This window comes from Marmota flaviventris, chromosome 7, assembly GCF_047511675.1.
Source record: "Marmota flaviventris isolate mMarFla1 chromosome 7, mMarFla1.hap1, whole genome shotgun sequence".
Lineage (NCBI taxonomy): Eukaryota > Metazoa > Chordata > Mammalia > Rodentia > Sciuridae > Marmota > Marmota flaviventris.
In genome coordinates, this window is record NC_092504.1 from 126878465 (window position 1) to 126891770 (window position 13306).

General features: G+C 38.3%; 1 protein-coding gene across 2 annotated transcripts in view; it reads right to left on the minus strand.

Moving 5' to 3' along the window:
* Il15 (interleukin 15) overlaps positions 1-13306 on the minus strand; it is a 73146-nt gene that overhangs the window by 43237 nt on the left and 16603 nt on the right. For both annotated transcript variants that reach the window (XM_027926737.3, XM_027926738.3), the window contains exon 2: positions 7857-7978. The gene's annotated coding sequence lies outside the window, so the exon portion shown is untranslated. The remainder of the gene's footprint in view (positions 1-7856; positions 7979-13306) is intronic.

Here is a 13306-nt window from a genome sequence, read left to right on the forward strand (position 1 = left end):
TGGGCTCCCTAATACATTAAAGGATCATAAAATTTAATGTGAAGAATGAAAATACCTCTAAACATAAAGAACTTTAATAGATAATTGCAAGGTGTGAAACAGCAAATGAACACTTTATAGAATCAAACTTTTATAGTATTAGGAACAGTGTCATCTCTCACTTTACAAATGTGTGAAAATAATTACCAATTTGCATTTTGCTATATTTTTTCTTTAAAGGTAGTATATTCACATGACTGAAGAAAACAATATGAGAAGGTATTTATGTAAATTTCAGTTCCTGTTCTGTCGACTCCATCCTCCCTTCAAGGGGTCTCTCTAGGTAACCATTCCTGTTACTTCCTGTGCTTCCTCCAAAAGTACTTTATAAAATGCAAGCAAATCTAGAAAGAGACATTCATATTCCTTCACTTCCTAAGCAAAATTAAATAACAGCTAGCATTTTTTGTCGAGTTGAATATCTCTCTTTTTTTTTTTTTGGTACCGGGGATTGAATCCAGAGGCACTTTACCACTGAGCCACATAATTAGACCTTTTTTATATTTCATTTAGACACAAGGTCTCAATTAGTTGCTGAGGCTGGCTTTGAACTCATGATCTTCCTGCCTCCGCCTCCAGAGCTGCTGGGATTACAGATGTGCTCCATGCCTGGCTTAAATATATCTTTATAAGTTTAAATGCAATTTATTTCTTTTTATACAGAACGTCCTTGGTGTTCTTTCCCTATGGCTCTATTGCTATGCACTCCCCACAATCCCACCCAACTGTTTCTAAAAGTTTTTGTTACACCAGAAAGAAAACACCTGGTAATGTTTCTCCCCATTTAGTCATTTTGAATTTTTCTCCAGTTAATCATTTTTATTTTGAATTTTTCCAGACTGGTTCTCCAACTCCCAACCAAAGGACTTTTTTTAATGAGTCAGATTCATTTATTGATCAGTCCCTGTCCTAGATCCTAAAACTGAGTAATGGTTAAAAGTGTTTGGATAGATTCTTTGGGAGTTTCTAAATAGTTAGTCATCAAAACATTTTCCTTCCACCTGTCTGTTTAAAACTCATTTTTTTTCTTGTGTGCTTTGTTGGTAATCTGGTACAGCATCACCAGTACGGTTGTACATCTTTATCTCATTTGGCATTTTAGCAAGGATGGCAGCTACACCTCTAGTATTTTGCCATAAATTATGATCCTATCTTTGCACTGAGATTGTGTGTGTATGTGTGTGCGTGTGCACACACCTGTGTGTGTGTGTGTGTGTGTGTGTGTGTGGTAGCAAGTGTTTACATGCAGGTGTGTGTAAGCATTTTGTCATGGTCATAAAATCTTTAATTCTTACTTTATTGAGTTGCCCTTATTTGTTTAAACATCAAAATAAACCCACAATGATTGCTGAATTTGCTCAACTGAATATTTAGCATATATAGAGATTAACTTGTGTTTTTTTCTTAGATCCATTAATATGATTAATTAATTTAACAGTTAACAATCTTTCATCTCTAAAATGAACCCTACTTTGCCATTATATATTACTCCTTCAATGAGCTCCTAAATTATTTCTGCTAATAATTTACTGATGAGATTAAGCTTAAGTATAAAAGGCATACTCACTTCATGAAAATAATTTGAAGTTTGTATTTTTTGAGAAGGCTTTAAATCACTATGCAATTATTTCTCATTAAAATAACCACTAGATAGAATGCAATTTTGAAGAATGTATGTTGTAATATCTCAGTAAAAACTAATGTTTGGCCTGGCATGGTGGCACATGCCTGTAATCCCAGCAGCTTGGGAGGCTGAGGCAGGAGGACCTTGAATTCAAAGCCAACCTCAGCAAAAGCAAGATGCTAAGCAACTCAGTGAGACCCTGTCTCTAAATAAAATACAAAATAGGGCTAGGGATGTGGATCAGTGGTTGAGTGCCCCTGAGTTCAATCCCCAGCATCCCCCCCCCCAAAAAAAAAACAAAACAAGAAACAACAACAAAAACTGATGTCTGGTATGTAAACTAAACAAGATTCATGTTATAACATATGAGGTTATAGAGTATAACAGCAATTATTAAAAGATTAGTAGACATAAAGGAGAAATAAAAAAGCTGATTAATCTAAATAAAGGCACAAAAGGAAAAAGCACCATAAAGGACTGAGGAAATGGTCAGATAAACACATCTATATCAGTAATCATACAAATGAAAATGAACTAAACACTCTGTAAAATACTAAGATTGCCAAGTTGGACTAAAGACAATAACACGATCTATAGCTAGCTATGTGCTATTTAGGAGGCAGGCCTATAACATAAATACAAACCATGAACGTAAATGGCAAATAAACCAAAGTAGCTATATTTATACCAAAGTAGACTTTAAGTCAAACAGCTTATTAGAAAGGTGGGGGTGGGGGGGCATTTCAAAGCCAGGAAGAGGCCGATCTCCCAGAGTGTTATGGTTTGGATCTTATGTGTTGAAGACTGGCTTCCTAGCTCATGGCGCTATGCGGGATGGGGAAACTTAAAGAGGTACAGCCTAGTTGGAGGAAATACGTCACTGTGGCATGCCCTTCAGGAGAATATTGGGACTCCCTGCCCCTTCCTCCCTCTCTCTGTCTTTTTCACTGCCCACCCACCATGAAGGATGCATCTTGCTCCATCTTGGGCTCCACACCCCCATGATATTGTGCTTCGATGCAGCCCATAGCCATGGGTAACAACCAGGGACTGAACCCTCTGAAACTGTGAGCCAAAAATACAACTTTCCTCCTTTAAGTTGTTTATCTCAGATGTTGTGTCATAGTGATGCAAAGCTGACTGACACACAGGGGGATATCACAATCCAAAATCTAATTTCCTGAAATCATAGCTTTACATTTACTAAGTTAAAATTAATAGAACTAAAGCAATTTCACCATCAGTGTGGGTGTTTTTTAAAAAAAAAAAAATCTTTAAAAAATGCACATAAAACAAACAGTAAAAGAAGAGTTTGATAAGGCTAAAGCAGATCTGAAAAAGAATTAATAAACTTGATCTACCTGGTGTTGACACCCAACATTGACAAAATTCACATTTTGTTCAAGTCCTCTTAGAACATTTGGCAAAATTAAGCATATGCTGGGCCATAAAGCAGGTTATTAAAAATTAAAAGGACTTAAATTCTGGCTGTGATATCAGTAAGCACAAAAGATACCTAAGGAATGTTCAACAGCTGGAAAAATTAAGCAACATATTTTTAAATAATCTGTGGCCTGAAAGAAATTCCAATGGAAATTAGAAAAAACAATAAAAGTATGACATCATCATTAGACACAGAAGCATTTCGGTAAGGAGTGCAATTCCAGGAAAGCGGGAGGAAGTAAATATGGGGAAAATATCAGGATACTCAAGAAAAGCCTCTACCAGGAAGTGCTGCAGAGCTGGCCATTTCTAAGTGCACAGAAGGACACAGACTGCACCATAAGGAATCACTCCCAGGCAGAGGACAGGGGAAGGGTGTCCTGCTGACGTCTCCATTTCCTTGGTCAGAGCCCAGACACACAGGCTGTCATCTTGTGCACATTTCCATGACAGAAAGAAACCCCAGACAAGACATACACACACTGGAGGCAGGTATCTGACTGCCTGTCAGGATGCACACTGTGAAGTTCATTGGCACTTACAAAAGGGGTGTCATAAGTATCAATTCTGAGCTCCTCCAGAGTCATCACTGGAAGCTGCCACCATGGGCCACAGCCCCTTCCCACCAATGCATTTCTCTCCTTTTCAAAAATGTGCTTTGTGAGCTCTCCCACTTACAGATGCAAAAACATCTTTCTCTTTTTCTCCCAGCAATGATTTCTGTTCAAGGTGAGTGCTCACAGAGCAGGTCCTTTTCTTTCTTGCAGTATTTATCTGTTGATGAGCACTGATATCAATGGGTTCCTTCCAGATTCCCATGCTTCCCTGGTACTCAACAGGGTTTCCTGCACAAATTTTTCTGGCTTCAGTTGTTTTGCCTATAAATGACATATTTTGGATTTTATGGTATTTCACTGTCTCTGGATTTTGCTGTACGCTTAGTTTGTGAGTCTCCCCCTCAATCCAAATTCCCTGGTTTTCTGTAGGGTTCCTGAGATACTTACATGTGGCATAAACTATTATCCTATTCCTCATGGAACCAAAAAGGATGATTAAATGTTAGGATGGATGAGGAGACAGGCCACCAAGACTCACAGAGAGATGACAAAAGTATAAATTTGCACAGGCTTTCTGGAATACGTGTTGAGCATCTTTAACTTATTTCTAAATTTGGACATTGTAATTCACTTCTTTCAAGGTTAATTTTGGTCCACTGCTTGACTGAACGGAGGAGATGATAGGAATAGGTAAAGCACACTTCTGGGTGTGACTATTAGGGTGTTTCTGGAGAAGACTGTCAGGTGGATCAGTGAACTGAGTGGGAAAGACCCTCCCTGAATGCAGGAAAGCACCATCCAATAGGCTGGAGGTCCAGGCAGAGCAAAGGGCAGAAGTGGCCACTAGAAAATGCTTGGCTTTCCCTTCCCAAGCAGGTGGAGTCTTCTGCTGCTGCCACTGACGGACATGGAACTCCACGTCCTTCCGCCTTTGAATGCACACTTGCACCAGGGACTCTCTAGGTAGCTTTCAGGTCTTTGCACTAGCACTGGGGCTGCATCTTTGGCCTCTTCCTTTGTTCTGAGACTTCTGATTCCTTAGACTGAGCAGTTCCCACTTTCTTTGACTTTCCAGACTGAAGACTGCAGTTGAGGGACATTTTGGACCCCCTTGTCATATGAGACACTCTAATAAATCCCCTTTTATAATTATGAATTCTATTGGTTTTATTTCTCTGGAGAACTCTAATACACCCTGCTAAGAAACTTTCCTGATAAAATTGTCAGAATTATGGACAAAGGGATATCCAAGTATACATTAGACAGTGTTGCTTTTAATAATTAAAGTTAGGGAAATTAATGATGGTTTCTGATACATTTTAACTTGGATTATTGTATATGCATTGAAATAATATTTACTTATGTAATGCCAAGGAGAAATGTTACAATGTTCTGTTAAATAAGCAAAGAAACAATCTTTGTATCTTTTTTTTATATTGTTGAAAAATAACATTGGAAAGAATAATGCAATCAGTTATTCCTTAGTAATTATATAAGTAGTGAAATTTTTCCACTGTATATATTTCTGTGGTTTTTTACTTTACTATAATGAGCATGTATTACTTTGATAATCAAAAAAAAGTAGTAAGAAATACTGTTAAGTTTTAAACAAATTGAGTTAAAGACATGTTTGATGGCTTCCCAACCCTGTAGGCTACAGTTGTAGGTAAAATAAATAAAGAGGGCTTTGGTGAAAGCATGTAGATATGAGATCCTTATGAACTTACCATATATTCCAAATTCTTATTTGTAAGTACATTTGTTCTCAGAATTAACTCACCGTATACCCAAATTCTGATGCATAAGTACATTTATTCTCAGAATGTAAAAAAAAAAAAAGTAAAGATCATGATAAACACTGCAGGTGAAATTCAGTTATACAAATGTCATTTCAGCCAAGGTTTCTTTATTATGAAGCCTACTATGCTAAATTGATTTTCCAAAATAAGAGCTGCTTTGGAGAGGAAATCCTGTACCAATTGTGCTTTACTGGGTCCTAGTTACAGTAATATCAAGGGTCACTAAGGAATAAATGGCACTTGATTGCCTGCTTTTTAGTATGCAAATTGAGATATTTGAGGTCTCTCTACCTACCCTAAATTTTCAGTCCTCACTCATATTAGACAGGAATACTAATCACTAGTCACAAGTGACCAATCAAAAGGCCTCTGTTTGTTAGAATACCAACAAAGGAAGCGGAAGGAAAAACTGAGGAATCAGAATTCATAAAAAAGAAAAAAAACAGAAAGCATATGAGATTTTTTTCTTACAACTTCAAACACTTATTTATCACTGAGATAATAAGGGAGGAGATTCCTCTTGGAATTTCTTGCATTTTCAACCATGATCTCATTTTTTAAAAAACTCTCCTGTCCCCAAATTTATCAAAATGGAATTTTTAAAATTAATGACTAGTTGCTTTCATCAATATCTCATAGTGACAAGATAATTCAAAGCTACATTGCTAGTGCTTAAAAAGTCCCAAGTTTTATACCCCAATGATCAAAATGTCCTGTACTTTCTTAGAACCCTCAGTGCAGAAACCCTAGTAAGTGTATATCCAAAAGACCACCAGTAAATTGGTCCTTTGAGTTCAGGGGAATTCTTACCAAAATTCCTACTAAGCAGTAGTTTCAAGGAAGCCTAATGAAGTTAAGGGGAAATTGTTAGTTTATAGGTAATTACTGCCAAAGGATATGTTTTTTACACTTTTTGTTTCACTTTTTATGTTCTTATTTTCTGGCACCAAAAAATGACTAAGCAAAAGAGGAACTACATTTTTCTTATTAGCATTTATGTAAAGAGTTTCAGTTTATGTAAACCCCCTTTCCTTCTGCATTATGTTCACAATACAAAATTTTATTTTGAGGAATTACACAGAAATTATAACAAAATGTAAGTGGAACAGGGAGGAAGGAAGGGAAAGGGATACTACTGGGATCTGAATGAGAGCAAAGTATGTTCCATGCTTTTATAATTATGTCACAATGAAACCTAATATTATGTATAACTAAGAAGAACCAATAAAAAATTTTAAAAAAGAGATATGTATGGGTTTACCAATCAGAATCCAGGTGCTTGAATTTTCATTTCTGTGGCTTTATTTTGTTTAGTTCTTGAGACTGAACTTGATCTTATATTATCTTTATATATTTTTCAAAAATTTCAATTAGTCATTAAATAATCTCATCAATATCAGATAGTCTCTAATTTCCTTAAAGTAGTAAACTAAGAAGTTGGAAAATGGAATTATTTTATTGTGTAATTTGAAGCACCCATTTCTTCAAAGGCAAAGTAGTAAAGTAGCAGAATGTGAGCTGTAGAATCTCACCATCTTATGTTCCCAAGGATTGGCAAAGTGCAATCTATAGCTCAAATCTCATCCTGTTATGGTTCAAATATGAGGTATCCCCCCAAAATCTCATGTGTGAGATAATGAAAAAAAATCAGAGGTAAAATGATTAGGTTATGAGAGCCTTTACCTAATCAGTGAATTAATCCACTAATATGGATTAACTGGGTGGTAACTGTGGGCAGGTAGGTTGTAGTTAGAGGAAGTAGATCACTGAGAGCATGCCTTTGGGGTTTATTTCTTTGTCCTTGGTCAGTGGAGCTCTCTCTGCTTCCTGGCTGCTATGTCCTGAGCTGCTTAACTCTGCCACACACTTGCACCATGATGTTCGGCCTCACTTAGACCCAGGGTTAAGGAATCGGCCAACCATAGACTGAACCCCTGAATATGAGCTCAAATGAACTTTTCTTCTCTAAATTGTTTTTTTTTTATCATTTTTTTGGGTTGAGAAGCTTACTAAAATGCACCCACTACCTGTGCTTTTAAATAAAGTTTTGTTGGGACTGAACAGACACATCCATGTCTATGGCTGCTTTCCATCAATAGAGCAGAGTAAACTAGTTGTGACTGACCATTTAGATTAGAAAGCTTAGAACATTCCCTATCTGAGTAATTGCAAGAAAAAAAAAAATGTCTACTTTTCTTATGTGCAATATTCTCCATCCACAGGAAATGCTTTAAACAATCTATGAAAAATGGCATTTTCTTTTTTATCCAAGGTGCTCAATTTAAAAAAAAATCTGATTTATGTATGACATTACCAGGTTTGCCCCCACTCTACTTTTTATTAAGTACATAAAAGTGTTTATATTGCATAATATGGTTTTTAAACTTTGCTTACATGACCTCCTGTAGCCTGGCTGTCTGCTGGCATGGACTTCTGTACTCCGTGGGACATCACTAACATGGAACAGAATGAGACATTGCTTCCCAGAGCCAGATGGCCACACGTCGGGATGGATTCTGTAAAAGTCAAAGGTGGGAATAAAAAGATCAAAAATTAGGTATTGAATCCTCTTCTCCTCAGGTTAATGGTTTACTATGTTCCTGATTATGCTATAAAAGACATGAAGTCTTGCATGGAGAAGACTTCAAAAGTTAAGCCTGAATTTTCTGGGTGAATCTTTCCTGAAGTCTTGAGAGTGTCCCATAATTTAACTCAAGCTAATATTGATTAGAAAGTATAATGCTTCCCAGAGTTTTCTAGCAAAATGTTCTTCATTCTACCACAAAATGGCATAAGGAAAATGTCAAAGATATATGTGGGCTTCCTGTTATGTTACTGTCTAAGGAAGATATTGAATATAGTTTTGAACATCTATTCTAACAATGAAATATAAATCTCCATTCATATATTTAATTGTAAAACACTATTACGGGGCTGGGGATGTGGCTCAAGCAGTAGCGTGCTCGCCTGGCATGCGTGCAGCCCGGGTTCGATCCTCAGCACCACATACAAACAAGATGTTGTGTCCACCGAAAACTAAAAAATAAATATTAAAAATTCTCTCTCTCTCTTTAAAAAAAACACTATTATGTATGATATCATTTTTCAAAGTACATTTGATTTAAGGGGTTTAAATATGCTAACGGATTGTACTATTAGAAAACCTTAAAATAGTACGCCTCCTATTTTTACAAATGGTATTTCAACTTATTCCACTTTTAAAAAGTAAAGCAGTATAACTTCTATTTTATAAAGTAAATTAAGAAACAGCCAAATTTCAGTATGGCCTATGGTATAAAGAATATTTACAATAAGAGTAATAATTAATTTTAAACAATCTTAGTTCTGATCACTACTGAGGCAGTAAACGTTTAATATAATTGCAAATCCAAATTTAGCCCTTCTTTATGCCTACCTGAAAGCCAGAATTCTTCCAAATTATTCATTTAAAGAAACATTTATGCAAAACTTCCTCTATCTAAGGATCTTTGTTTGGTGCTCTAATAATGGGTTTTAATCCTTAAGAAGCTCACCAACTAGTGGAGAACAGAAAAAAAAATGCTCTGAATGTTTCGAAAGGGGAATGAAGAAAGTCTCATGCAAAGTCAATGTGTGAGGCCATCGATCCCATGGAGATGAGGAAGATGAGGAACTCGGAAAGATTTCAGTGAACATGAGACATTGGAGGTGGCCTGAGCGAGCGGCTTTTGTCTGGCCAAGGAATGCTGCCTGCACTGGCTCAGAATTCCTGGAGGAGGAACAGGATTTCAGTAAGATTTGGCATGAGATTTTATTCTTGTCCTAGAATTGGTGGCTAGAACTCAATGTTAAGGACAAATAAACATCAAGTTATACAAAGTTATAAAGAGAGTTCTGGGTCCAGACATCTGCTCTAAGGCTAATTCAGAGGTGGGAAAACATCTCCTACTTACTACTAACCCCCACCATCAACCCACTCCGAGACTTTATCTCTGATCCACATAGAGAAAACGAAAATATCAGGAAAGTGTAGCCGAGGTAATGACTGGAGTCACCATTCAAGGACATGATGGGAAGTGTTAGTGACTATAAGCCTATTAAAAAAAAAAAAAAAAAAAAACTGTCATAGACTGAAATGTGACTACATGCCTCCACCAAAATTCATATGCTGAAGTGATAACCCCAATGTGATAGTATTTGTGATGGAATCTTGTGGAAATAATGAGGCTGAGATGAGGTCCGAAGAGTGGGCTCTTAGGGATTAGTGCTTTTATGAGAAGAGACACCAAAGACCTGGTTTGCGACTGCTTCTCTTTCCTCTCCTCCTCTTCTCCCTCCCCTCCCTCTTCCTTCTCCTCCTCCTTTCTCCCTCTTCCTCTCCCCCTCCCTGTCCTCCTCCTCCTCCTTCTGCTCCTCCTCCTTCTCCTTCTCTTCTCTCTCTTTCTCTGTCTCTGATGTGAAGACATAGAAAGAAGGCAGCCATCTGAAAGGCGGAAAGAGAGCCCGCACCAGAAACCAAATCAGCTGGCATCTTATTGCTGGACTTCCCAGCATCCAGAACTGAGAAACAAATTCCTGTTGCTTGTATAAACCACCCATTCTGTAGTAATTTGTTACGGGAGCCCCAGCTAATACAAACTGGCATTTCATCCCCTAGTTGGGCATCACATCAGCTCAGGATGAGACCAATAGGAAGACCCAACTCTCTCAAAGGGATGCTTTTCTACCTTTCTGTTCATTTCAAACAGCCAAAGCAGCTTGAGGGTGGTAGGAATGGGTATCATTGTGTCTGGTGGATCAACTGATATCCATCATGTCCCTCCCCTATACCCAGGTACTGTAGCCAGACGGCCAGTCTAGCCAGGGTGATAGCAACAGCCAGGATGACATCAGGCTGGACGGGGACCACTGCTGTCATCCTGGCAGTCCCATGTTCCGCTGAGTAGCGATCACTCTTGCTGCCACTCCTGCAGCTCCACTGGGAGCCTCGGCTGGTGCTACAGGGCCAACACTTCTGCAGTTGCCACAGACATCACTGATTCCATCGCTGCTCCTACAGCTGTCATAAAGGTCGCTGACTAGACTGCCACTGCTTCAGTAGTCCAGTTGGGCTGTCTCCATGAACCTGTTCCAAAAGCCCTGTTCTAGCCACCACTGCTTTTGTGATTGCCATTACAACTGCCCATGGCTATCACAATCGCTGTCAAATACCTTCACTTTTGCCAGGAATGCTCTAGATGCCTCTGCCCTGTACTGCTCTGGACGCTTCTACCCACACTGTAGTCAACTGCATTATCTCCACTCCAATCTGAAGAGCACCCATGCAGGGAACAGCAGTGCAGAAAGTCTGCAATTAGCAGACATATGATAACACAGCTAGCCTTACTGCCAACCAGCTGAGATTTCAATTGCTCAATTCATTCAAAACGACAAAGTGAAGCTACCTTAGGGTTAGTATCTCTGAGCTTTAAGTGCTGCAGCTCTCCCTCTCATGTTAGCAGCTCTCCCACTTGCCTTCAGAAGTCAGAGGCTCTCGGCAATTCTTTGGAACTACTCAGTAGATCTCCGCTGCTAGGTGCTCTTAGCACTAGCAGCTCTTCATGCAACCATCTCAGCCTGTTCAGCTCAAGATAGAAGTAATGAACAGGCAAAACAAAACCATCCCAAACAGGGTTTTATTTTTTTTTAGGGTTGTGGGGTGGGGTTCATGCTGCAACCTAAGGGAGACCAGTGTATGGGATAAATATTTCCCAGACTGATGCAGTGATACGAAGACACTGTTTATACAGACAAAAGGGGCAGGCACACAGTCATCTCTCTGCTGACTGCAGTCTGATTACTCAACTATTACCAATATGAGATAATATTCCTAGGAAAACCGCGGGCCAGCTACTTCAGTGAATACCTAATAACTTGTAACTAACATATTTAAAAAACAAAAACACCCCTCCTACTCAGCTTGGTACGGTTTGGATATGGAGTGTCTCCCTGTGTGTTGAAGGCCTTTTCCCCAATGCTGCAATACTCAGAGGTGAGGTTTTTGGAAAGTGAGTCATGAGGACCCCGTCTTCATTGGTGGATTGATCCAGTGAGGATGAAATAATTTGATGGTATTTCGGGAGGCGGTGGACATTTTAGGGGGTGGGGGCTACTTGGAGGAAGTAGATCACTGAGGTTGTGCCCTAGGAAGGTATTTCTTCTCCCCATCTCCTTCTGTGTACTCTCTCATTCTCTTTCCTTGTGCACACCCACATGTTCTCTCTCTCTCTCTCTCTCTCTCTCTCTCTCTCCTTTCTGTTGCAATGAGCTGAGAAGCTTTCCTCTCTCTTGCCCACCAGGATGTTTCTGCCTGGGAGTCAGCACATCATAGACAAAAAAATTTGGAAACCATGATCTAAAACAAATCTTTCCTCCTCCACGTTTTTTGTGTCAAGTGTTTTGGTCACAGTGACCAAAGATTACTAATACACATCTCCTAGGCCATATTTTGCCCCTAAGAGGCTTCCCAAATTTAGGTGGCATGCACCTGAAAGCCCTATAAAAATGCACTTTCTCCATAATTGCACAGCAGTAGTATGAAAGCTTAAGGTTGACCTACACACATAGTTGACCTTGATGTGGCCAATCACGTATTTAGGAAAATTTATCTCTGACCTTGAACGTAATCAATACAATGGAACTAGAAAAAGAGGATGTTAGATGTTTCAAAAAATTTTCAGTTCAGCATCCATATTTCAGAGAGCAAGAAACTGGTTTCCAAAGTGACCTAGTGACTTGCTCTAATCAATAAGACCATGTAGTAAATAACAAATAAACATTTACTTAAAACTTAGAGTTGTAGTAAACAAGAAGGCACTCATTTTGCCAGCTGACAGCGCATAGCTGAGTCCCTCCCCAGAAATGCTGTCATCAAAGAAGGTATCTAGTACAAGGTCATGACCTTCCCCTGGAAGAACCTGACCTTCTTCTTCAGGGTTGGACTACCTCTGATGGGGCTTCCTAGCTCCACAGCCTTCCTCACCAGATCTGCTGAATCCTCTACTGCAACTGTATTACAATGTCACTCCTGCCTACCTTGTTTCTATCTGCCCCAGTCCCACTAGGAGTTGAGAACATGCACTGCATGCAGACTGCACATAAAATGCATATCTCTACCCCAGCATCTGCTCCCTAGAAATCCCAACCTACAAATGTAGTGTATTCCATCTTCGAAAAAATGTAAGATTGGAATGTACCTGTATCAAATCAAAACAGATTATCACAGAACTTCTTCTAATTTGACAATGTGCATGATGAACCACCAACAAATAACTAAAGTTACCTAGTTACTTAGTCATAGAATTTTTTTTTTATATTCAACATTTTATGAGACTTATGGTCTCTAAAATATGCTCTGGGAAACATGAATGCAGTCCACTCGGGATGACTTTTGAATCTAATCATTGAAGTTACTCATATCAATATTTCCTATAATAGAAAAATAATGGAAACATTCTAAATTTTCATCAATAAGACATTACTAAGTGAATTATGATGCATTGGAATATTATACAGTCATATAAAAGGATGAGAAGTTATTTAAATACTAGTATGAAAAACTCCAAGGTATATTTTAAGTGAAAATAGCAAGTTTCTTCAACAGTTTATACTTTTTGAAAAGGGAAGAAGTAAATATATATGTGCATTTTTTTCACATGTGCACAAAAGTATTTGTAAAGGCATACACTAGAAAATGACAGTACTGGTTGTATCTATAGAAGGGAACTGGAAAGCACTTTATACATTTTGAAGTTTAGAACCTGTGAATTTATATCAATTGATATATTCAAAATACAACATTAAAAATTAACAGAAAAACATGACAA